Source organism: Hyla sarda, chromosome 2 (assembly GCF_029499605.1).
Source record: "Hyla sarda isolate aHylSar1 chromosome 2, aHylSar1.hap1, whole genome shotgun sequence".
Classification (NCBI taxonomy): domain Eukaryota; kingdom Metazoa; phylum Chordata; class Amphibia; order Anura; family Hylidae; genus Hyla; species Hyla sarda.
In genome coordinates, this window is record NC_079190.1 from 304,637,804 (window position 1) to 304,665,301 (window position 27,498).

Consider the following 27,498-nt stretch of genomic DNA (forward strand, 5'->3'; position numbering starts at 1 on the left):
GAGACTTATCTGCGCAGTGGAGGCTGAGAACACGGTGGAGGATGAGGAGGCAGGGCTGCACACTGTCAGAGGACCAATGGTCTGAGAGCGTGGAGGCGGAAACGGCGTGATCTGTCCAAGTTGCTGTTGTGGCTGTGAAGGAACCACATTCACCCAGTGGGCCGTAAAGGACATGCATTGTCCCTGACCATAGTTACAGCTCCACACATCAGCGCTGCCGTGCACTTTGGTACACACCCACAGACTCAAGGACTGGCCCACCTTCTGTTCCACAAAATTGTGCAGGGTTGGTACTGCCTTCTTCGCAAAGAAATGACGGCTCTGGACTCTCCACCTCGGCTCGGCACAAGCCATCAGTTCTCTGAAAGGGGCAGAGTCCACACCTTGAAAAGGGAGGGACTGCAGCACCAGCAACTTGGACAGGAACAAATTCAGCTTCTGTGCCCTTGGATGAGTGGGCGCATACTACTGTTGTCTCTTGGACATATCTTCACCGATGGATTGCTGGCGGAATGACTGACTCAAAGTAGGAGAAGCAGGAGCATCTGGAGCGACAGAAGCTGGGTATAACACACAGCACCTTCGGCTCAGGTGGTGCACCCTTGGCTGGCTGAAACAGGGAGCGACGTGCCACTGGGTGAGGCAGCAGGCTGGACCACCACACCGGAGCATCAGTTCTCTCAGGCCGCTTTAGGGTGCGTTCACACGGAGTAAATGGAGAGTAATTCACGCTAAAAAATTTACGCGCAAAATTTGTGGGAAATTCATGCGAAATTGCGCGTGGAACTGCGCGCGGACATGGGGGAGAAAGAAGTGAAGGGTTTTTCAGCCATTTCCGCGCAAATTGTGTGCGAATTCCGCGCGAAAACGATGTCGGGCGGAATTTTTTTTTTACCATTCACTTCAATTGATTTCTGCTAGCGGATTCTGCTTGAAGAATGAACATGTTCTTTTTTCAAGCGGAACGGAATTCAGCGTCGGAATTCTGCTAGCAGAATTCCGCAGTGTGAACAGGACAGCAGAAATAACATTAAAGTCAATGGGCAGAGGAGATGTGCATTAATTTGGAGAGGAGAATTCAAGAGGAATTACTCAAGTAAATTCCTCTTGAATTACTCCGTGTGAACGCACCCTTACGGTGACGCTGCATATGTTGACGCAGGGCCGTGGTGCCAACATTATGACCCTGGCCACACTTGACCTTCTGCCAACACATCTTGCATGTGGCCAGGTTAACATCCTCCGGATGCTTCATGAAAAACTGCCACACCGCCAAGTAGCTGATTTTCCCAACAGTCCGCACTGATTGACTGCTACTGCTACCGACTCCAGGAACCCCTGTTCCACTACCTTCCGAGAAGGTAGGCTGTTGTAAAGCAGGTGGTCTACCCCGGCCAAGTTTGGCTCCAGACTTTCCACTTCTGCCCCCATGCTGACTGCCAACCATGCTACCGCCTTGCTGGCTCGGCTGCTGCCTCATGGGCAACCTGCACCTCTCTTCTCCTGATGATGATGAAGCACCTTCTGCACCCAGCTCCCAAGCGCGATCGGCTTCATCATCATCGAGTTTTGTCTGCACCTCACTGATGTCCTCCTCAGGTTCCTCAACAGTTTCTGCTTCAGGAGCCTGAATGCTCGCAACACCACTTCCCACGCCACTCTCCTCATCACTACTTGCCTGCCAAGCCGAGGAAGCAGTGGATGTCTCCTCCAATTCTTGGCTGGGCAGTAGCTGCTTACTGTCCTCTAGTAGATCGTCCTCACTAAATAGTGGAGCTGAACCCACAGCATAAGATACTTCTGTGGGGGAGGGAACAGAATAGGACAGAGGCGATGGGAGGACAGGGACTGCTCCCAGGCCATGACAACTGAGGGTTGTGTCTGAGAAACCCACCGACTGTTGACTGTGGGTGTCAGATGTCCCTTGTGAGGTGGATGACCGTGTTAACCAATCTATGACGGCAGATGGGTTGCTGGTCGAGACACGACCGCTAGCTGATAACTAGAGATGAGCGAACTTACAGTAAATTCGATTCGTCACGAACTTCTCGGCTTGGCAGTTGATGACTTTTCCTGCATAAATTAGTTCAGCTTTCAGGTGCTCCCGTGGGCTGTAAAAGGTGGATACAGTCCTAGGAGACTCTTTCCTGGGACTGTATCCACCTTTTCCATCCCACCGGAGCACCTGAAGGCTGAACTCATTTATGCAGGATAAATCATCAACTGCCGAGCCGAGAAGTTCGTGACGAATCGAATTTACTGTAAGTTCGCTCATCTCTACTGATAACGGGAGATCAGGCCTCTCACTGCGGCTCCTGCCACTCGCCCCTAGTCTGCTGTGACCTCTGTGTGATGAATTTAGGCCTCTGCCACTCCTCTGTGCACTTCCTGGTACTTCTCTGCTTGACAGACTTAGTGCGTATATGAGGGGAGTACAATATGCTCAACTACGCTTAAAACTGTATTTGTGTACAACACCAGCAGGTGTGTACTTTTGCCTGGCCTTTCACAGTATCTAGGCCCTTAAGACTTTAACAGGAACAAAATAGTACACCACTTAGATGTACGTATGTGGTATGCACTTATGAGGGAAGGACAATGCGCTCTACTATGTCTAAAACAGTATTTGTCTACAACACCAGCAGGTGTGTACTTTTGGCTGGCCTTTCACAGTATCTAGGCCCTTAAGACTTTAACAGGAACAAAATAGTACACCACTTAGATGTACGTATGTGGTATGCACTTATGAGGGGGAGGACAATGCACTCCACTATGCTTACAACAGTATTTGTCTACAACACCAGCAGGTGTGTACTTTTGCCTGGCCTTTCACAGTATCTAGGCCCTTAAAGGGGTACTCCGGTGGAAAACTTTTTTATTTTTTTTTAAATCAACTGGTGCCAGAAAATTAAACAGATTTGTAAATTACTTCTAATAAAAAATCTTTCCCCTTCCAGTACTTTATAGCAGCTGTATGCTACAGAGGATATTGTCACGATGCCGGCTGGCAGGGGGTGGATCCTCTGTGCCAGAGAGGGATTGGCGTGGACCGTGCTAGTGGACCGGTTCTAAGTCACTACTGGTTTTCACCAGAGCCCGCCGCAAAGCGGGATGGATTTGCTGCGGCGGTAGTGACCAGGTCGTATCCACTAGCAACGGCTCAACCTCTCTGGCTGCTGAAGATAGGCGCGGTACAAGGGAGTAGACAGAAGCAAGGTCGGACGTAGCAGAAGGTCGGGGGCAGGCGGCAAGGTTCGTAGTCAGGGTGATAGCAGAAGTACTGGTACACAGGCTTTGGACACACAAAACGCTTTCACTGGCACAAGGCAACAAGATCCGGCAAGGGAGTGCATGGGAGGAGGTCAGATAAAGGCAGGGAGCAGATGGAAGCCAATTAAGCTAATTGGGCCAGGCACCAATCATTGGTGCACTGGCCCTTTAAGTCTCAGGGAGCTGGCGCGCGCGCGCCCTAGAGAGCGGAGCCGCGCGCGCCAGCACATGACAGCAGGGGACGGGAACGGGTAAGTGACCTGGGATGCGATTCGCGAGCGGGCGCGTCCCGCTGTGCGAATCGCATCCCCGACGGCCATGACAGTGCAGCGCTCCCGGTCAGCGGGACCGACCGGGGCGCTGCGGAGAGAGAGACGCCGTACGCGCTCCGGGGAGGAGCGGGGACCCGGAGCGCTAGGCGTAACAGTACCCCCCCCCTTAGGTCTCCCCTTCTCTTTGTCCGGTAACTGCCTCCCCTGGGATGAGGACACCGGGAAAGGATGGAGGGATTCCTCAACGGCAGGCAGTACAGCAGGAGTGGGAATGGGGAGGGAGGGCAGAGGGCGAGGCCTGGCACGGGGCAGTGTGACACCAGGACGAGGGCCATGAGGAGGCACCGAGGCTTGCCTGACTGGACTGGGAGGGGGGGAGAGGCACTTCTTAAGGCGGGCAGAGTCCATAACGACCTTAGGGAGACCGGATACAGGAGGAACCACAGGGTCACGGCAGGGAGTACTGGTAACCGGTTTAAGGCAGTCCTTGAAGCAAGAGGTGCCCCAGCTCTTGATCTCCCCTGTGGACCAATCCAGGGTTGGGGAATGGTGTTGAAGCCAGGGTAGTCCAAGGAGAACTTCAGAAGTGCAATTGGAGAGGACCAAAAACTCAATTTTCTCATGATGAGGTCCGATGCACATTAGGAGGGGCTTCGTGCGGAAACGCACGGTGCAATTCAACCTGGCTCCGTTGACCGCGGAAATGTGGAGTGGCTTGACAAGACGGGTCACCGGGATGCGGAATTTATTCACCAAGGACTCCCGAATAAAATTCCCAGAGGCACCAGAGTCCAGGCAGGCCACGGCTGAGAGGGAAGAGCTGGCTGAAGAAGAAATCCGTACAGGCACCGTGAGACGTGGAGAAGCCGACTTAGCATCAAGAGACGCCACACCCACGAGAGCTGGGTGCGAGCGTGCGTTTCCCAGACGTGGAGGACGGATGGGACAATCCACCAAAAAATGTTCGGTACTGGCACAGTACAGACAAAGATTCTCTTCCTTACGGCGATTCCTCTCTTCCAGGGTCAGGCGAGACCGATCCACTTGCATGGCCTCCTCGGCGGGAGGCCTAGGCGCAGATTGCAATGGAGACTGTGGGAGAGGTGTCCAGAGATCTAAGTCTTTTTCCTGGCGGAGCTCTTGATGCCTCTCAGAAAAACGCATGTCAATGCGAGTGGCTAGATGAATGAGTTCATGCAGGTTGGTAGGAGTATCTCGTGCAGCCAGAACATCTTTAATGTTGCTGGATAGGCCTTTTTTAAAGGTCGCGCAGAGGGCCTCATTATTCCAAGAAAGTTCAGAAGCAAGAGTACGGAATTGTATGGCGTACTCGCCAACGGAAGAATTACCCTGGACCAGGTTCAGCAGGGCAGTCTCAGCAGAAGAGGCTCGGGCAGGTTCCTCAAAGACACTTCGAATTTCCGAGAAGAAGGAGTGTACAGAGGCAGTGACGGGGTCATTGCGGTCCCAGAGCGGTGTGGCCCATGACAGGGCTTTTCCAGACAGAAGGCTGACTACGAAAGCCACCTTAGACCTTTCAGTAGGAAACTGATCCGACATCATCTCCAAATGCAGGGAACATTGCGAAAGAAAGCCACGGCAAAACTTAGAGTCCCCATTAAATTTGTCCGGCAAGGACAGGCGGAGGCTAGGAGTGGCCACTCGCTGCGGAAGCGGTGCAGGAGCTGGCGGAGGAGATGGTTGCTGCTGCTGTAGCTGAGACTGAATCTGATGTAGCTGCGACTGGAGTTGCTGAGTCATGGTGGTCAAGTACGACAGCTGGTGATCTTGTTGGGCAATCTGTCGGGCTTGCTGGGCGACCAGTGTGGGGAGGTCAGCGACAACAGGCAGAGGAACTTCAGCGGGATCCATGGCCGGATCTACTGTCACGATGCCGGCTGGCAGGGGGTGGATCCTCTGTGCCAGAGAGGGATTGGCGTGGACCGTGCTAGTGGACCGGTTCTAAGTCACTACTGGTTTTCACCAGAGCCCGCCGCAAAGCGGGATGGATTTGCTGCGGCGGTAGTGACCAGGTCGTATCCACTAGCAACGGCTCAACCTCTCTGGCTGCTGAAGATAGGCGCGGTACAAGGGAGTAGACAGAAGCAAGGTCGGACGTAGCAGAAGGTCGGGGGCAGGCGGCAAGGTTCGTAGTCAGGGTGATAGCAGAAGTACTGGTACACAGGCTTTGGACACACAAAACGCTTTCACTGGCACAAGGCAACAAGATCCGGCAAGGGAGTGCATGGGAGGAGGTCAGATAAAGGCAGGGAGCAGATGGAAGCTAATTAAGCTAATTGGGCCAGGCACCAATCATTGGTGCACTGGCCCTTTAAGTCTCAGGGAGCTGGCGCGCGCGCGCCCTAGAGAGCGGAGCCGCGCGCGCCAGCACATGACAGCAGGGGACGGGAACGGGTAAGTGACCTGGGATGCGATTCGCGAGCGGGCGCGTCCCGCTGTGCGAATCGCATCCCCGACGGCCATGACAGTGCAGCGCTCCCGGTCAGCGGGACCGACCGGGGCGCTGCGGAGAGAGAGACGCCGTACGCGCTCCGGGGAGGAGCGGGGACCCGGAGCGCTAGGCGTAACAGATATTCTTTTCTTTTTGAATTTCTTGTCCACAGTGCTCTCTGCTGACACCTCTGTCCATGTCAGGAACTGTCCAGAGCAGCATAGGTTTGTAACCTGCTCTGGACTGATCCTGATACGGGCATCAGGTGTCAGCAGAGAGGACTGTGGACAGGACAAAAAATAAATTCAAAAAGAAAATCATTTCCTCTGTAGCATACAGCTGCTAAAAAGTACTGGAAGGGTAAAGGTTTTTTAATAGAAGTCATTTACAAATCTGTTTAACTTTCTGCTACGAGTTGATTTAATAAAACATTTTTTCCACTGGAGTACCCCTTTAAGACTTTAACAGGAACAAAATGATACACCTCTTAGATGTTCGCACAGGGTTACACTTAATAGAGCAATATGCTTTTAGTGCTCTGCTCACCCTAACTGGCTGGTTACTATAAGCTTTTCAGTTGTTGTACACAGCAGTGCTGCAGCACATAGTCACTGTGTACTGCACCCAAAATGGCACTTTCTCTCTCAATCTCACTCCCTTCCCTATCAGTGCTTCTAGGTGGGATTTGGGATTGAGGTGAATTGCTGCTGTAAAAAAGCTTTTCTGTGCAACACAATGCTCTCTGTCCCTCTCTACAATAAAATGCTGATGTACAGTGCATAGTGAAAGCATTTGGCCCCCTTGAACTTTTTGACCTTTTGCCACCTTTCAGGCTTCAAACATAAAGATATAAAACTGTAATTTTTTGTGAAGAATCAACACAGTGGGACACAATCATGAAGTGGAACAAAATTTATTAGATATTTCAAACTTTGTTAACAAATAAAAAACTGAAAAATCGGGCGTGCTAAATTATTCAGCCCCTTTACTTTCAGTGCAGCAAACTCTCTCCAAAAGTTCAGTGAGGATTCTGAATGATCCAATGTTGACCTAAATGACTAATGATGATAAATAGAATCCACCTGTGTATAATCAAGTCTCTGTATAAATGCACCTGCACTGTGATAGTCTCAGAGGTCCGTTTAAAGCGCAGAGAGCATCATGAAGAACAAGGAACACACCAGGCAGGTCCGAGATATAGTTTTGGAGAAGTTTAAAGCCGGATTTGGATACAAAAAGATTTCCCAAGCTTTAAACATCCCAAGCAGTACTGTGCAAGCGATAATACTGAAATGGAAGGAGTATCAGACCACTGCAAATCTACGAAGACCTGGCCGTCCCTCTAAACTTTCAGCTCATACAAGGAGAAGACTGATCAGAGATGCAGCCAAGAGGCCCATGATCACTCTGGATGAACTGCAGAGATCTACAGCTGAGGTGGGAGACTCTGTCCATAGGACAACAATCAGTCGTATATTGCACAAATCTGCCCTTTATGGAAGAGTGGCAAGAAGAAAGCCATTTCTTAAAGATATCCATAAAAAGTGTGGTTTAAAGTTTGCCACAAGCCATTTGGGAGACTCATCAAACATGTGGAAGAAGGTGCTCTGGTCAGATGAAACCAAAATCAAACTTTTTGGCAACAATGCAAAACGTTATGTTTGGCGTAAAAGCAACACAGTTCATCACCCTGAACACACCATCCCCACTGTCAAACATGGTGGTGGCAGCATCATGGTTTGGGCCTGCTTTTCTTCAGCAGGGACAGGGAAGATGGTTAAAATTGATGGGAAGATGGATGAAGCCAAATACAGGACCATTCTGGAAGAAAACCTGATGGAGTCTGCCAAAGACCTGAGACTGGGACAGAGATTTGTCTTCCAACAAGATAATGATCCAAAACATAAAGCAAAATCTACAATGAAAAGGTTCACAAATAGACATATCCAGTGTTATAATGGCCAAGTCAAAGTCCAGACCTGAATCCAATCGAGAATCTGTGGAAAGAACTGAAAACTGCTGTTCACAAACGCTCTCCATCCAACCTCACTGAGCTCCAGCTGTTTTGCTAGGAGAAATGGGCAAAAATTTCAGTCTCTCGATGTGCAAAACTGATAGAGACATACCCAAAGCGACTTCCAACTGTAATCGCAGCAAAAGGTGGCGCTATAAATTATTAACTTAAGGGGGCTGAATAATTTTACATGCCCAATTTTTAAGTTTTTTATTTGATAAAAAAGTTTGAAATATCCAATAAATTTTGTTCCACTCCATGATTGTGTCCCACTTGTTGTTGATTCTTTACAAAAAATTACAGTTTTATATCTATGTTTGAAGCCTGAAATGTGGCAAAAGGTCGAAAAGTCCAAGGGGGCCGAATACTTTCACTATGCACTGTACCTATCTATGCGGTCTCCTATACGTTGGGATGTTTCTCCAACATACAAGAGACCGCATTGACATTTAATATGATAAATCACATTTTTAGATTTACATGTGAATAAACCTTTTCACTGAATAACTCTCACTTATGTATGGTCTATAACCCTATCCCCTTTAATCCCAGTACTGGACTGTGCACAGTTTAAGCACGAGAATGTGTCGTACTTCCTAGTACTCAAGGTTTGTTTAGATTTCCTACTGAATCCCACATCTGCACGTATCAATTTAGCTCTGAGGTTTGGGAGGCACTTATATATCAATGAGGCATTCTGAAACTTCTCTATATCTGGATAAGTCTTTACCAGGATAGACCAATATGTAAGTATAATAGTATCAATGTTACCACTTAAAGGATGAAATGTCCTGACAAAAGGGATGCATTTACCCATAGGTTTATCCTTTTGAGGTCTCCTTGTTGGAGTAGCAATTAATCATTCTATCAGGATACCCCCTAGCCTTAAACTTTTGGCCAATTTCCCCAATCGCACATCTCTTTTAGTGGGATCTAAAACAATCCTCTGTATCCTCTTTTTTAGGGAAAATGGGATAGACCATTTTATTGCTGGGGGATGGGCATTACTATATAATGTAGCAAACTATTCTTATCAGTGGGTTTCTGATAGAGGTCCATACACAGACCACCCATTACATCTTCCTTTAAGAGAGTATCCAGAAAATTAAAGGGGTATTCCAGGAAAAAACTTTTTATATATCAACTGGCTTCAAAAAGTTAAACAGATTTTTAAATTACTTCTATTAAAAAATCTTAATCCTTTCAGTACTTGAGCTTCTGAAGTTGAGTTGTTCTTTTCTGTCTAAGTGCTCTTTGATGACACGTGTCTCGGGAACCACCCAGTTTAGAAGAGGTTTGCTATGGGGATTTGCTAGGCGGTTCCCGAGACACGTGTCATCAGAGAGCACTTAGACAGAAAAGAACAACTCAACTTCAGAAGCTCATAAGTACTGAAAAGATTAAGATTTTTTAATAGAAGTAATTTACACATCTGTTTAACTTTCTGGAGCCAGTTGATATTTAAAAAAAAGTTTTTTCCTTTTAACCTGTGTCCTAACCATCATAATTTTATATTTCGATTCATCCCAGATGCCATTCAGATAAAAAAATAAGGCCAAGAGACAAACGTGGCCCCTCCCATATGCATATGATGTGATCAATGAAGTGTTGCCAACTTTTGGTGTGTGTTTTGAACAACTTATTACTGTAGACGAACCGTTCCTCAAACCAAGACATACATACATATATATATATATATATATATATATATATATGTGCATATATATACGCATTAGCATATGGGGGGAGGGCACGTTCGCCCCCATTGCGGAACCCCTGAGCTGCACATAAAAAGTATCCTCAAAAACGTAATTATTTTCTTTTAGTACCACATTACGCATATCCAGAAAGAAACGTTGTTCATCATACTCACTTTTCTGCAATAACCACCTAACAGCTTCTATGCCGGTTTGCTAGTATATAAACTGACCAGATTGATTGTAACCAGTAGAGTGGTCTAAGTAACATCAGAGATACCCGCAATAGTGTCCAAAAGATGGTATCTTATTAAATGTCCATGCGGTCTCCTGTACGTTGGAGAAACATCCCAACGTATAGGAGATCGCACAGATAGGCATAAATCTATGATCTGCTGTAATAAATTTACTGTTCCCGATACCTGCACATTTCTGTTACCAAATAATGCACAGTTGAAATTTCAGGTAATGGAAGAGGTTTCCCCCCACGTAGGGGTGGGAGCATTAAAAAACTCTGTAAGGCAGGAAGGATATTGGAACTATAAATTGGACTCCCTTGAACCCCGGGGGATGAACCATGCTTAAGAGATTGGTCAGTTAGTGTAATTCATGGGAATAAATGTTTTATGCATATTTTTTTTGTAATTTTTTTGTACTCTTTGTATATTTGGTTGTTTAATTTCTCTATGTGACTTACTATGCTTTCTATTGCAGAGACATAACTGAATAGATAGGATTGGCGACTTCCTACGTGCATTCATGCATACTGTAATCAAGTGTGTGTGTGGATTTATCTATATTTTTTTGTTTATGTGGTTTCCAAGGCTACTAATGATATGATAATTAGGTGCCTCTGGCGCTTATATATCAGGTGTATATGTGTGGATAATTATGCAGTTGAGAAAGGCTATCCAGTCGGAACTCTGTATTTTGCATGCCTTAATAAAATACAGTGACTATGCATCGCGTTGTTACTGTAACTTGAAAAAGCTCTTGACTCGGATGTGTGATAAAAAAGTACAAACTGTATTCCAGGAAATGAACGAGGATGATGTTGAAACCCATTTAGCTGTCTTTGAACAAATTGCAGACATAAAAATAATTCCTTTAAACCAGTCTACCGAAGTGCTTGCTCCATACTTGACTGCTGAGATGCAAAAAGCTTATTATGATCTAACTGTGCAGAATTCTAAAGACTACGGCTAGTTAAAGGCTGAAATTTATGCCCGCTTTGTAGTAAGTCTCGCAGTCCAGGCCCAGTGGGTACAATAATGGACCTTCTGCAATGATAAACCATCAAGGTCACAGATGTATTATCTGTTCCATTTGAGGCAGAAGTGGTTGCAGAGTCCCTCACCTCAGAGCAGATGGTAAAGAGAGTGATAATGGATCGCTATAGCTGTGCTCTAGCTACATTGGGGCAAAACATGTTTTAGTCAGCCACCAATTGTGCAAGCTCTCCCACTTAAAAAGATGAGAGAGGCCTGTAATTTTCATCATAGGTACACTTCAACAATGAGAGACATAATGAGAAAACAAAAATCCATAAAATCACAAATCGTCTGATTTTTAAAGAATTTACTTACAAATTATGGTGGAAAATAAGTATTAGATCACCTACAAACAATTAAGATTTCTGGCTCTCACAGACCTGTAACTTCTATTTTAAGAGTCTCCTCTGTCCTCCACTCGTTACTTGTATTAATAGCACCTGTTTCAACTTGTTATCAGTATAAAAGACACCTGTCCATAATCTCAAACAGTCACACTCCAAACTCCACTATGGCCAAGACCAAAGAGCTGTCGAAGGACACCAGAAACAAAACTGTAGACCTGCACCAGGCTGGGAAGACTGAATCTGCAATAGGCAAGCAGCTTGGTGGGAAGAAATCAACTGTGGGAGCAACTATTAGAAAATGGAAGATATACAAGACCACTGATAACCTCCCTCGATCTGGGTCTCCATGCAAGATATCACCCCGTAATATAAAAATGATCACAAGAATGGTGAGCAAAAATCCCAGAACCACATGGGGGGACCTAGTGAATGACCTGCAGAGAGCTGGGACCAAAGTAATAAAGGCTATCATCAAGTAACACACTACGGCGCCAGGGACTCAAATCATGCAGTGCCAGACTTGTCCCCCTGCTTTAGCCAGACGACATGTCCGGGCCCGTCTGAAGTTTGCTAGAGAGCATTTGGATGTTCCAGAAGAGGATTGGGAGAATGTCATATGGTCAGATGAAACCTAAGTAGAACTTTTTGGTAAAAACTTAAAGGAGTACTCCGGTGCTTAGACATCTTATCATCCCTATCCAGAGGATAGGGGATAAGATGCCTGATCACGGGATTCCAGCCGCTGGAGACCCCCGTGATCTTGCATGTGGCACCCCATTTGTAATAAGTCCCCGGACTGATTTCCGGCGACTACAGGGCGGGCGGCGTGTGACGTCAACCCCCGCCCCCGTGTGATGTCACGCTCCGCCCCTCAATGTAAGCCTACGGGAGTGGGCGTGATAGCTGTGGAAACATCATGCTTTGGGACTGTTTTTCTGCCAAGGGACCTGGACAACTGATATGTGTAAAGGAAAGAATGAATGGGGCCATGTATCGTGAGATTTTGAGTGAAAACCTCTTTTCAACAGCAAGGGCATTGAAGATGAAATGTGGCTGGGTCTTTCAGCATGACAATGATCCCAAACATACCGTCTGAGAAAGGAAGGAGTGGCTTTGTAAGAAGCATTTCAAGGTCATGGAGTGGCCTAGCCAGTCTTAAGATCTCAACTGATACAGAAGGTAAATGGGACATCTTTAAATCAACTCTAAATAACTATACAGCTAAATATATACCAAAGGGGAACAAATATAAACGATTAAAACTAAATCCTACATGGCTGACAAATGATGTTAAAAGAGCAATAAACAACAAAAAAATAGCCTTCAAAAAATACAAATCTGATGGGTCAGCGATAACATTTAAACAGTACAAAGAGCTTAATAAAATCTGTAAAAATGTAATAAAAACAGCAAAAATTCAAAACGAGAGACAGGTGGCCAAAGAAAGCAAAACTAATCCTAAATATTTTTTTAGATATATAAATGCAAAAAAACCAAGGACAGAGCATGTAGGACCCCTTAATAATGATAATGGGGAGGTTGTCACAGGCGATAAAGAGAAGGCGGAGCTACTGAATGGGTTCTTTAGTTCTGTATACACTATGGAAAAAGGAGCTGACATTGGCCAGGTCAGTGCTGGTAACACATCATGTAATGTACTGAACTGGCTTAATGTAGAGATGGTACAAGGTAAGTTAAGTAATTTAAATGTAAGCAAATTTCCAGGACCAGATGGATTGCACCCAAGAGTTCTTAGAGAGGTAAGTTCAGTAATATCTGTACCCCTGTTCATGATATTTAGAGATTCTCTGGTGTCTGGTATTGTGCCAAGGGACTGGCGCAAGGCGAATGTGGTGCCAATCTTCAAAAAGGGCTCTAGGTCTTCCCCAGGAAACTATAGACCGGTAAGTTTAACGTGCATTGTGGGTAAATTGTTTGAAGGACTTATAAGGGATTACATACAGGAATACATAGGGGATAAATGTATTATAAGTGATAGCCAGCATGGGTTTACTAAGGATAGAAGTTGTCAAACCAATCTAATTTGCTTTTATGAAGAGGTGAGTAGAAGCCTTGACAGAGGAATGGCTGTGGATATAGTGTTTCTGGATTTTGCTAAAGCATTTGATACTGTTCCTCATAGACGTCTGACAGGTAAGTTAAGGTCTTTGGGTTTGGAAATTTTAGTTTGTAACTGGATTGAACACTGGCTCATGGATCGTACCCAGAGAGTGGTGGTCAATGATTCGTACTCTGATTGGTCCCCGGTTATTAGTGGTGTACCCCAAGGTTCAGTACTGAGCCCGCTGTTGTTTAATTTATTTATCAATAATATAGAGGATGGTATTAACAGCTCTGTTTCTATCTTTGCAGATGACAACAAGCTTTGTAGCACGGTACAGTCTATAGAGGATGTGCATAAGTTACAGGATGACTTGGATAGACTAAGTGTCTGGGCATCCACTTGGCAAATGAGGTTCAATGTGGATAAATGTAAAGTTATGCATCTGGGTACTAATAACCTGCATGCATCGTATGTCTTAGGGGGGATTAAACTGTCAGAGTCACTGGTAGAGAAGGATCTGGGTGTACTTGTAGATCACAGACTACAGAATAGCATGCAATGTCAGGCTGCTGCTTCCAAAGCCGGCAGGATATTGTCATGTATCAAAAGAGGCATGGACTCAAGGGACAGGGACATAATACTCCCCCTTTATAAAGCATTGGTACGGCCTCACCTGGAATATGCTGTTCAGTTTTGGGCACCTGTCCATAAAAGGGACACTGCGGAGTTGGAAAGGGTGCAGAGACGCGCGACTAAACTAATATGGGGCATGGATCATCTTAGCTATGAGGAGCGATTAAAGGAGTTACAATTGTTTAGTCTTGAGAAGAGACGATTAAGGGGGGATATGATAAACGTATATAAGTATATTAATGGCCCATACAAAAAATATGGAGAAAAACTGTTCCAGGTTAAACCCCCCCAAAGGACGAGGGGGCACTCCCTCCGTCTGGAGAAGAAAAAGTTTAGTCTCAAGGGGCGACACGCCTTCTTTACCGTGAGGACTGTGAATTTATGGAACGGTCTACCTCAGGAATTGGTCACAGCAGGAACAATTAACAGCTTTAAAACAGGATTAGATACATTCCTGGAACAAAATAACATTAATGCTTATGAAGAAATATAAAATCCCATCCCTTCCCCAATATCGCGCCACACCCCTACCCCTTAATTCCCTGGATGAACTTGATGGACATATGTCTTTTTTCGACCGTACTAACTATGTAACCCCATAGAAAACCTTTGGAGAGAGTTGAATGCAGGTGTTGCCCAGCGACAACCCCAAAACATCACTGCTCTAGAGGAGATCTGCATGGAGGAATGGGCCAAAATACCAGCAACAGTGTGTGAAAACCTTGTGAAGATTACAGAAAACATTTAACCTCTGTCATTGCCAACAATGGGTATATAAAAAAGTATTGAGATGAACTTTTGTTATTGACCAAATATTTATTTTCCACCATCATTTGCAAATAAATTCTTTAAAAGTCAGGCAATGTGATTTTATGGATTTTTTTCTCATTAGGTCTCTCATAGTTGAGGTATACCTATGATGAAAATGACATGCCTCTCTCATCTTTTTAAGTGGTAGAACTTGCACAATTGGTGGCTGACTAAATACTTTTTTGCCCCACTGTATTTTACCAGTAGAGTGTTGGATTGAGCATTCTATCTGGTATCTGGTGACCATAAACTTGGTCCCTAGAGATTATAGGTTTATTATCACACATATTTATCAGTGTGTTTAACTTTTATCAATAATAGCTACGTTTTAGGCTCTTCCCCAATTTTTCAGTTTTTGAAAGTGAAGGTAGACATATTGAGGGAGATTTATCAAAACCTGTGCAGACCAGTTGCAACCAATCAGATCACTTCAAAAATTAAAGAAGCAATCTTATTGGTTGCTATGGGCAACTGGTGAGCTGTTTCTCTGCACAGGTTTTGATAATTCTCCCCCATTGTCTAAGAAGAGGTCCAGAGAATGTTGGCTTTAGGAAAAAGGAAAAATCCAAAATTGAATGGTTCAGCCCAAGTGTATGAGTCCCAAAACCAAGTGGAAGCTCGTGTTTCTACAAAGACTTTGGGAATTATTATTTTTTTAATGGATGCCTATAATATGTCAAAAGTGGATGAGTTAATTGAAAGGTTAGGTCCAGCAAGATACACAACCACTCTGGATCTCACAAAAAAGTGTTGGCAAATACTTTTGGCAAGAGGGGCTGAAGAAAAAACTGCTTTTTCTACAACTGATGGGTATTTTCAGTATGTCAGGATGCCCTTTAGATTAAAAGGTGCTCCACATTTCAAAGGGCAATGGATCAGATTCTGATTCCCCACAAGAATTCTGCAGAAGCCTAGTTAAATAACACTGTAATCTGTAGCCTAGATTGGAGGAGCCATTCAAGTAGAGTTCAGTCGGTTCTAGAGTCCCTTAGAGAATCTGGGTTTACTTCCAACCCAGAAAAGAGCATGGGATGGAACAAGCTAAACACTTAGGATACATTGCGGGGAGAGGTATCATTAAGACTCAAGTCAATAAAGTAAAGGCAATAAAAATCTGGCCACATCAATCTCCTGCATTAACTAGAAAGGGGGTTTGAGCCCCTGCCCTTTTGATGCCTCTCCTAAAAAATCCTTTTTCCCCGATAGGAAGTAACATGATTGGTGATATATAAAATATAGGTATTGCCAGGGGCAGGAAGATCCAGGACCTGTGCTCCCGATACAGCAGGGAGGAAGAGAAAGCACTGCACATCTCACATCCTAAAGGGCTATTTACCTTGCAGCTGGTGAGGCCTGGAAAACACATGAAGTGACATGATTGGGTGCAGCTGTGGAGATCACTTCATCTTTATTTTAGGGACCTGTCCCTGTGTAGATCGTGGCACTGGAGGGGGGTGCAGGGCAGTAATGGGTTAACTCCTCCCCTTCATGCTTCTTACTTTCTGCCTTGCTGTATCTGATATGCACAGCTGCAGTCCGCACTGACAGAAGGGGCTGTGCAGAGCTGGGATTTTGTTACTGTGTAAGGCTGTTAGTTCTTATATCCCTGTACTTTCTCTCTTGCTCCACCACCTCCTTCACCACTGAGCTGTGCAGATAAGATAAAGCACAATTCAAGGGAATTAGGAGCAGTTAACCCATTAATGCCTGCATACCTATGGTGCTACACAGGGCAGGTGAGGAACACTGCAGATGGAGAACCAGGGGCTAGGATTCACCTAGTGCTCCCCCATCCAGTCATAATGTCAAAGCTCCTGAGCCTCTGGTACTGGTGAGCTCTTCTAACAGTATGGAGGGGGGACTCATTCCAAGTCAGATGGCAGCCTCAGGGGAAGAGACATACAGTGTTCTCTCTTTCCTCCCTGCTGTATCTGGAGCACAGGCCCAGGATATTCCTGCCCCTGCTGAGTGGCTATGCCTACATTTTATGTATCACCACTCATTTTACTTCCTGCCAGGAAAAAAGAGAACTTTTGGGAGAGACATCAAAAGGGCAGGTGCTCAAGCTCGTTTTTAGTCAACCTCTGCATGCCCCTGAAGGACAAGTCAGGAGATTTTAACCCAGTAGTGAATCTGAGTTTGTCTTTTTACATGTTTGCTTTTCACAAGGTTGTTGGTCTGATGAAGAGGTCTCTCTGAATTTGAAACATGTTGCCTTTTGTTCAGTAAAAGCTAATACTGTCCGATTTAAGTTCTAGAACATTTCATTTTCATGAAGAAATACCTAGTACTGGTCTGTTTTGTAGCACTTGATTGTGCTTAATAATACTGCTTCCTGACCAGACTGCTTGGCGGACCAGGGTGTGACCAGATGGCAGCTGATCATATTCTGCGATTCTCCACGCCTTCAAAGGCTCTTCCCTTATCACTTAGCCCCGCTACCTGAGCATACGTCACGAGTGCGTGCTTGTACTTTTTGTATATCCTAGGAAGGCAGAAGGGCTGTGACTGGGTAGGGCTAGTAGCAAAAGCTCATGGGGTAGTGCAATTACAACAGCAGCTAGTAGTAATGACATTAACCTCATGCCCTGAGCACCACAAATAAAATCTAAAATATATTTGCACCAAGACACAAAAAGATTTAAAAATAAACAAAAAGAAAAGAAAAAGGTATGGTTTATAGTGTCTTCTCACAATCCAAATAATATGACTAGATTAATCAGGAACTTGAATTGTGAGGAGATTTCCATTTTAATAAGATTTGTCATGATTACCAACCTACGTATACAAAGACTCCTAGAAAGATCTCTGTACTGTGCGTTCATACGTTTGTACATTGTGATCAAATTGCCCCGTCTTTTCTTCAAACTAATTAATTCCAAGCTTGATAACCTGTCTTGGTGCTCTAATCCTCCCATACCATTAAAGGGGTTATATACCATGAGGTGATTTTAGTACTTACCTGCCAGACAGTAATATGGACATGTTTGTAAGGATCCGTGCTTGTCTTGGGGCTTTTGTGAAATGGCAACTTCATGTTGGAGTTCCTCCCCTTCAACTACAAGTCCCCTGTTTGAAAATGTGAGGCCATTTTTCTCCCTCCCACACATTAGCCAAGCCACACACAGATCGTGGCACTGGACGGGGATGCAGGGCAGGAATGGGTTAACTCCTCCCCCTGAAGTCACAGGGCTTCAGTACAGCTGAAGCCCTGTGGAGAACGATAGCCAGTACCCCCCCCCCCCCCCACACACACACACACACACACACCAAGTGTTGCTCCACTCATAAATAAAATAAAGACATGCTGCCTTTTAACACCTGACTAGTAATTTAATGTTGCGGGCTAAAAACTTAAAAAAAAGTTGAGGCAACTCTGGGCAAAGATGACATGTGAATTGCGACAGACACTATATTATGAACTACATTATCTTTATAGCCCCTGTAGCACAGCCAAATAAAAATAAAAATAAAAAAAAAGGGCTGGAATACCCATTTTCATTACCTTGGTGGCCTCCTCTCCTCCACCCACTCCAGTTCAACCATGTCCTACATTTATCCACATTAAACTGTCTACCCATGTCTTCAGCTTCTCAGATCCCTCTCTAATATTATGTTATTATCCTCTGTGGTGATCACCTTACCCTGTTTTGTGTCATCTGCAAATATCGAAATTCTACTCTGTAATCCTTCTACAAGGTCATTTATAAACATATTAAAAAGAAGTGGACCCAGTATTGACCCATGTGGTACCCCACTTGTACCTGTCACCCAACCAGATTAAGTTCCATTGATAACCACCCACCCTCTGCTTCCTATCATTGAGCCAGTTGCCAACCCAATGTATGTATATATGTCCTCCTCTAGCCCCAGCATCCTCATTTTATGTTCTAACCTTTTGTGTGGCACAGTATCAAATGCCTTAGAAAAGTCCAGATACACAACATCCACGGCTTCACCCAGGTCCAATCTATAACTGACCTCCTCATGGAAGCTGATCAGATTAGTCTGAGAGGACTGACCACCATAAACGCATACTGGTGCTGTGTTATTAGATTATTTTCATTAAGACATTCCAGAATAGCATCTCTCATAAAACCTTTAAAAATCTTACATACAATAGAGGCTGAACTTACATGCCTAGGGTTTTCAGAATCCCTTTTTTGATGTTGGCACCCTGTCTTTATAGAATCTTCAAATATAAGGAATAAGGGTCTGTCAAGCAATGTATTTAAAGGGGTTATCCACCATAAGGTGATTTTAGTACATACCTGCCAGACAGTAATAGCCATGCTTAGGAAGGATCTGTGCTTGTCATGGAGCTAAATGGCTATGTTGTAAGATTACCATTATGCTGTGGCTATCTTTTTGCGAACTGTTGGAGTTTGTTCCCTCACACTACAAGTTCCATGATTCTTTGTTTGTAAGTGTGAGGTCATTTTTCTCCCTCCCACACATCAGCCACCTCACCCACTGAAACACACCTGTAATCCCTTGCATGCAATAGACTAGTGTTCTCTGACCTGGGTGCCTCCAGCTGTTGTAAAACTACAATTCTTGCAGAATGATAACCCTCTAACCCAGTGGTCGCTCCACCCATTGAAGCGAAGACAGGCTCCCTCTGAACACCTTACTAATGATATAATGTCTTGGGTCGCAATGCACCCTGGGAGAACCTGACATGACAGTAATTTTGTATGCTGTTAAAAATAAACATTGGGGCAAAAATCAGCACTATCAAACACAGGTACAGACACTATATTTTAAACTACACTAACTTTACAGCCTCTGTAGCATAGTCAGATAAAAAAAATTCCAGAGTACCACTTTAAAGGGGTAGACACTTTCCATATAGCATTTCCATATATCGTTCCAAACCTCACTACCTCCGTTGTGCTCAGGCTGTGGGGTAGTGCCTCCCCTCCTTCAGTACAAGCAGAAAAGAGTAATCCGGCACCAACGGCAGGTAAAAGGATCCACTTTATTGAAGCATAAATATAAAATACATGCTGGGCACAGCAACCTATGCATTTCAGACAAGCATGTCCTTAGTCATGGCAACTAAGAAATGCCATGACTAAGGACATGCTTGCCCGAAACGCGTAGGCTGCTGTGCCCAGCTTGTATTTTATATTTATGCCTCACTAAAGTGGATCCTTTTACCTGCTGTTGGTGCAGGATTACTCTTTTCTGTGTTTAAAGGGGTACTCCACTGGCCAGCGTTCAGAACATTTAGTAGGGGCATGTCGTGACATCACAAGGGGCCATGGCCGAGCCCTGCAGCGTGCACACAGCGTTTGGAACTAAATGTTCCGAATGCTGGCCAGTGGAGTACCCCTTTAATTCATGCAATAGATTCCATCTGGGCCAGGTGATTTTGTATGTTTTAATGTTAAAGTGAAACTGTCACCAAGTATATGCTGGTAAAGCTGCACACTCCGTGCACTAGGACTTCACAAGCATATTCTAGCCATACCTTTAGTGGCATCTTAGGCTAGTTTATACTTAAACAATCAAACTTTATAATCTCCTCAGGAGTCAGACAGAAAGTCGGGGAGGCAGAGAGCAGGCTCCGCTCTGCTCCGGGCTCCTCGTTCTACCTACGTTGTGCAGTTGATTGACAGGCAGGGCGTGCAGACAGCAGAGCTACACAGGTCTGCTGCAAGCAGGAGAGCCCTGCCTGTCAATCAACTGCGGGAGGTAAGCTAAAAGAGAGCAGAGCAGACCCCGGATCCTCCTCCCCTTGTGAAGCCCTAGTGCACGGTGTGTGCAGCTTTACAAGCATATTCTTGGTGACAGTTTTGCTTTAACAAGGCAGTGGACTTCTTGTTGGGTTAAACAGGTGTAATTTGAAGAGGGTGGGGGTGGGCCCGAGATTCTTGAGTTATATTCAGTTATTGTATACTAACCCTGAGGCGAGTGTAGTGGTGGATGGAATTCCCTCCTACCCATTCAAACTAAGCAGAGGAACAAGGCAGGGCTGCCCCCTCTCACCCTCTTTATTTTTAATTTATATTGAACCCCTAGCGGCTTGGATAAGAGATAACAATGTCTATGATGGATTTGGAGTAAATGGAGAGATGAGTAAGATCTTATTATTTGCAGATGATATCCTTCTTTTTGTAACTAACCCACAAGAAAAAATACATCGTATCATTAAGCTGTTCGAGGCATTTACCCCTCTATCTGGGTTGGAGATAAACTGGAGTAAATCTACTATGCTCCCCCTGGATGAAGATATGGGGGAGATGGTGGGAAGACTATCCGTGCTAAAAAAAACGAATGTTTCCCCTATCTGGGAGTAAAAATAGCAGCCACAAATGATAGGCTTGTGATTAACAATATACGGCCCCTATTAAATAGTCTAGCGAAGAGAGTAGAAGTATGGATTAAAATGCCTTTCTTGATGTCAGAAAGGATGGCGATAGTAAAGATGGTGGTCCTCCCACAGATCCTTTTCTTTCTTAGTGCCTCGCCAATGTGGATCGGCAAGTGCTGGTTCCGGAAGAGAGAAGTGATACTGGGTAGATTGTTATGGGGAAGAAAAAGGGTTAACTGAAGTACAGATATTTTATGGCCCCTGGAGATAGGGGGGGATTGGACATGCCCAACTTTCTTTTTTATTACTTGGCCGCGCAGTTGGTACGAGTCGTGAATTGGAGGAATTCTAGATATCTGGAGAAGATTGTAGTAGATAAGGAGAAAGAGAACATATATGAGGTGTTGGAATTAGATGATTATGAGGAGAGCGGTTCAAATAACACCATGCTATTGCATAAATACAGAAAAGTATGGGAAGGATTAAAGGAAGAATTACATATAGAAAATAGTTTTGGGTTCACACCCTTATGGGGTAACAACAAATTTAAAGAATTGGTGGATTGTGAGTCAACTTTTTAGGATAGTAAGGGTATAACACGATTGGAACAAATATTTGATAGAGGACAACTTTTTTCATTTGAGCACATAAAAATGGGGTATGACATTAGTGATAATGATTGGCTGTACTATTGGCAAGTTAGTCATGCAGTCCATAACACGATAGATAAGGAGGTATATGTAGCACAGAAACACAATTTGATAGAAGCACTAACCCAAATAGAGCACTTAAAAAAAAAGGAATATCAATTTTGTATAAGAAATTAAATAAGATTATTGGAGTAAGGGGGACCGATAGAATTAAAGAAAAATGGTCCGGGATAGTGGGTACTGTGTCTGAGGATGAGTGGGACATTATGGCCCAAAATATAAGTAAGGTTTCTCGTAATATGCAACATAAAATCACACAATTTAAGATACTACACAGGACCCACTATTCCGCGCTTCATTTTTATAGGATAGGGGTGAAAATTACGTCACAGTGTGTTAAATGTGGTTTGGAAGAAGCGGATTATCTACATAGCTTCTGGTCGTGTGAGAAGATATCTGATTTTTGGGAATCTGTAATAAAAGAGGTAGAAACTAAAATCCCCGTGAAGGTACCTCGTACGATAGAGTTTATACTGCTGGGAGCTATTGGTAAGATGGGCAAATTTGAGTGCCTGCTACATCAGATTTTGTTCTTCGCCAGACTGGTTATATTAAGGAATTGGATATCCCCTAAAGAACTGCAAATAGAGGAATGGAAGGAAGGTTTGAAAACCATGAAAAATAAGGAGTTTAGATGGATGAGGAGTAAGAAGGGTCAAAGAGAATGTAGAAAAATTTGGAATGTATGGTAGACTTAAACATTAACAATTGCTCACAATTTAAAATTATTTTTTTTTTCTCTTCTTTCCTCTTTCCTTTTCTCGTGCCAGTGGGTGGGGTGGAGGCGGGATGGGGGGTTGGGGGTGTTAATAATGATTAGGTATACTTCTCAGATGTAAACAAGCATGGCTATTTGGCCTTTTTGTCTTTTGTCTTTTCTTGATTGGTGACGTTGTTATATCTGAATTGTACAATGTATTTTTGTAAATTTTTATTATTAAAATAAAAACATATATTTAAAAAAAAAAAAAAACTGGTGTAATTTGCTGGGAAGTTTACATTATACCTACTCATGTGATCTGACATTGGATTTTTCGGTGTAAATACAGTAGAGAAAAATGAATTTACTAGATTGGCCTTTTCCTCATTCTCCTCCACCATTACACCCAGATTATTAGTCCGTGATTTTCAGTTTTAAGTTTCTTATGTTTAGGGATGAGCGAATCAATCTGACGAATGCGAATTCGTTACAAATTTCATGAAAAATTTGATCCGTAACAAATCTGAATATCACCGTGATTTGATAAAAGAGAGAGAGAGAAAGAGAGAGAAAGAAAGAAAGAGAAAGAGAGAGGTACACTTTTGGCTGTACTACTCAGCGACTCTGTACTGCTGCACTGGAGTGTATATGGCATGTCATACTGAATAACAGTATTATATCACAAACACAGCACACTCCCTATGCCTGTTACGATAAGGCAAAGTGTTCTACACCCCTATTGAGGCTTTCTGTTGCCTGGATATAGCCGTTTTTAACTCCTTAAGAATGCAGGGTTTTTCTGTTTTTGCACTTTTGTTTTTTCCTCATTACATTCTAAAAATCATAACGCTTTAAATTTTGCACCTACAGACCCTTGTGAGGGCTTGTTTTTTGCACCACCAATTTTACTTTGTAATGACATCAATCATTTTATCACCCCACCTATGTTGAAACCGGAAAAAAATATTTGTGGGACAAAATTGAAAAAAATAAACACTAATCTTTTTTTTTACTTTTGCGGGCTTCTGTTTCTACTTTTTGGTAAAAATGACACCTTATCTTTATTCTGTAGGTCCAAACGATTAAAATGATACCCTACTTATATAGGTTTGATTTTGTTTTACTTCTGGTAAAAATCATAACTACATGCACCAAAATTAATACGATTAAAAATGTCCTTTTGTGACCCCTATAACTTTTTTTATTTTTCCATGTATGGGGCAGTATGAGGGATCAATTTTTGAAGTTTTTATCGGTTCCATTTTTGTTTTGATCAGACATTTTGATCGCTTTTTATTATTTTTTTATGGTACAAACAAAAGTGACCAAAAAAACGCTATTTTGGACTTTGGAATTTTTTTTACGTGCACGCCATTTACCGTGCAGTTTAATTAATGATATATTTTTATAGTTTGGACATTTATCCACACGACGATACCACATATGTTTATATTTATTTTTATTTACATGTTGGGACAAAGGTAAGAAGACTCCTCCTATCCTCTCAGCTCTTCAGGACACCGCGGCGGTCCCGAACAGCCCAGTGAGCTAACCAGCGATACTTTACTCCAGTTTTAGACGCCGTGATCAACTTTTATTGCGGTGTCTAAAGGGTTAATGTCTGGTATTAGCCGCGGGTCCTGGTTGCTGATAGCAACCGGGACCTGCCGGGTATGAAGCACGCTCACCTGCTGAGTGTGCTTCACATAACGGGACCCAGCCACAAGCGTAAATATATGCTCGTTGTCGTTAAGGAGTTAATAGCAATTCGCCGCAAATAAATTCGGATCAAACCGAATTTTTCGGGAAAATTAGGCAAATTGTCCGAATTGAATTTTTCAGGAAAATTCGGTGAATTGGACGAATAGAATTTTTCAAAAATGTCCTCATCTCTATTTATGCTGTTAACCTCTTCAGGACATAGGGCGTATGGATACGCCCTGCATCCCGAGTCCTTAAGGACCGAGGGCGTATCCATACGCCCGTGGGAATTCCGGCCCCCACCGCTAGCCGGTTGGGGACCGGAGCCGGATGCCTGCTGAAATCGTTCAGCAGGCATCCCGGCATATCGCCCAGGGGGGTCATTATGCCCCCCCATGTCGGCGATCGCCGCAGATCGCTGGACAATTCAGTCCAGCGATCTGCGGCGATTCCGGGTCAATCGGGTCTCCGGTGACCCGGTGACCCGGAATTACTGGCTGTTCGGGGCCGTCTCTGACGGCCCCGAACAGCCAGAGCCTGCAGGGGTGAGGTGGCACTGGTGCCACCTCACGATCGCCCTGATTCGTCGGCCGGATTACCGGCCGACCAATCAGGGCGCCTGCTGCGGGTGTCACTCCCGCACCCGCTCCGCCCCTCTTCCGGAGGGCGTGAGCGGGTGCGGGAAGACGACCCCCGGTGCTGGGGACCCCGATCCCCGGCGCCCCTGTTGGGATCGGGGCCCCAGGAGCAGCTGCGGCGGCGAGGGACAGTCCAGCGATGAAGCAACAGCAGGAGGTGAGTTACAGCCTCCTGCTGTTGCTTAGCAACAGCTCCCAGCATGCAAAAAGGGCATGCTGGGAGCTGTAGTTATGCAACAGCAGGAGGCAGACCACCACAACTCCCAGCATTCCCTTATGGGCATGCTGGGACTTATGGTTTTGCAACAGCTGGAGGCACATTATTTCTATGGAAAAGTGTACCTTCAGCTGTTGTCTAACTACAACTCCCAGCTTGCACAAACAGCTAAAGTGCATGCTGGGAGTTGCAGTGGTGCATCTGCTGGTTGCATAACTACAACTCCCAGCATGCCCGTTGGCTGTCGGTGACTGCTGAGAGTTGTAGTTTTGCAACAGCTGAAGGCACACTGGTTGTGAAACTCAAGAGTTTTTTTTTACCTAACTCAGTGTTTCACGACCGGTGTGCCTCCAGCTGTTGCAAACTACAACTCTCAGCAGTCACCTTACACCATGCACCGTACATGCTGGGAGTTGTAGTTTTGCAACAGCTGGAGGCACACTGGTTGTGAAACACTGAGTTAGGTCACAAACTCAGTGATACATAACCAGTGTACCTACAGTTGTTGCAAAACTACAACTCTCAACAGTCACCGACAGCCAACGGGCATGCTGGGAGTTGTAGTTATGCAACAGCTGGATGTCCCCCCCAATGTGAACGTACAGGGTACACTCACATGGGCGGAGGATTACAGTAAGTATCTGGCTGCAAATTTGAGCTGCCGCAAACTTTCTGCTGCAGCTCAAATTGCCAGCGAGAAACTACTGTGAACCCCCCGCCCGTGCGACTGTACCCTAAAAACACTACACTACACTACCACAAAAAATAAAATAAAAAGTAAAAAACACTACATATACACATACCCCTACACAGCCCCCCTCCCCTCCCCAATAAAAATGAAAAACGTCTGGTACGCCACTGTTTCCAGAACGGAGCCTCCAGCTGTTGCAAAACAACTCCCAGTATTGTCGGACAGCCGTTGACTGTCCAGGCATGCTGGGAGTTTTGCAACAGCTGGAGGCACCCTGTTTGGGAATCACTGGCGTAGAATACCCCTATGTCCACCCCTATGCAATCCCTAATTTAGGCCTCAAATGCGCATGGCGCTCTCACTTTGGAGCCCTGTCGTATTTCAAGGCAACAGTTTAGGGTCACATATGGGGTATCGCCGTACTCGAGAGAAATTGTGTTACAAATTTTGGGGGGTATTTTCTGCTTTTACCCTTTTTAAAAATGTAAAATTTTGGGGAAAACAAGCATTTTAGGTAAAAAAAAAAAAAAATTTTTACATATGCAAAAGTCGTGAAACACCTGTGGGGTATAAAGGTTAACTTAACCCCTTGTTACGTTCCCCGAGGGGTCTAGTTTCCAAAATGGTATGCCATGTGGGGGTTTTTTTGCTATCCTGGCACCATAGGGGCTTCCTAAATGCGGCATGCCCCCAGAGCAAAATTCGCTTTCAAAAAGCCAAATGTGACTCCTTCTCTTCTGAGACCTGTAGTGCGCCAGCAGAGCACTTTTCACCCCCATATGGGGTGTTTTCTGAATCGGGAGAAATTGGGCTTCAAATTTTTAGGGGTATTTTCTGCTATTACCCTTTTTAAAAATAAAAATTTTTTGGGAAAACAAGCATTTTAGGTAAATTTATTTTTTTTTTTTTTACATTTGCAAAAGTCGTGAAACACCTGTGGGGTATTAAGGTTCACTTTATCCCATGTTACATTCCCCGAGGGGTCTAGTTTCCAAAATGGTATGCCATGTGGGGTTTTTTTGCTGTTCTGGCACCATAAGGGCTTCCTAAAGGTAACATGCCCCCCAAAAACCATTTCAGAAAAACGTACTCTCCAAAATCCCCTTGTCGCTCCTTCCCTTCTGAGCCCTCTACTGCGCCCGCCGAACATTTTACATAGACATATGAGGTATGTGCTTACTCGAGAGAAATTGGGCTACAAATACAAGTAAAAATTTTGTCCTTTTACCCCTTGTAAAAATTCTAAAATTGGGTCTACAAGAACATGTGAGTGTAAAAAATGAAGATTGTGAATTTTCTCCTTCACTTTGCTGCTATTCGTGTGAAACACCTAAAGGGTTAAAACACTTACTGAATGTCATTTTGAATACTTTGGGGGGTGTAGTTTTTATAATGGGGTCATTTATGGGGTATTTCTAATATGAAGACCCTTCAAATCCACTTCAAACCTGAACTGGTCCCTGAAAAATACTGAGTTTGAAAATTTTGTGAAAAATCGGAAAATTGCTGCTGACCGTTGAAGCCCTCTGGTGTCTTCCAAAAGTAAAAACACGTCAATTTTATGATGCAAACATAAAGTAGACATATTGTATATGTGAACCAAAAAAAAATGTATTCGTAATATCCATTTTCCTTACAAGCAGAAAGCTTCAAAGTTAGAAAAATGCTAAATTTTCAAATTTTTCATCAAA

The 27,498-nt window shown here is 44.3% G+C and overlaps 1 protein-coding gene across 4 annotated transcripts in view; it reads right to left on the bottom strand.

Moving 5' to 3' along the window:
- The window catches only part of CSRP1 (cysteine and glycine rich protein 1), a 117,667-nt gene that overhangs the window by 36,483 nt on the left and 53,686 nt on the right, over nucleotides 1–27,498 (bottom strand). The gene's annotated exons all lie outside the window — the stretch shown is intronic.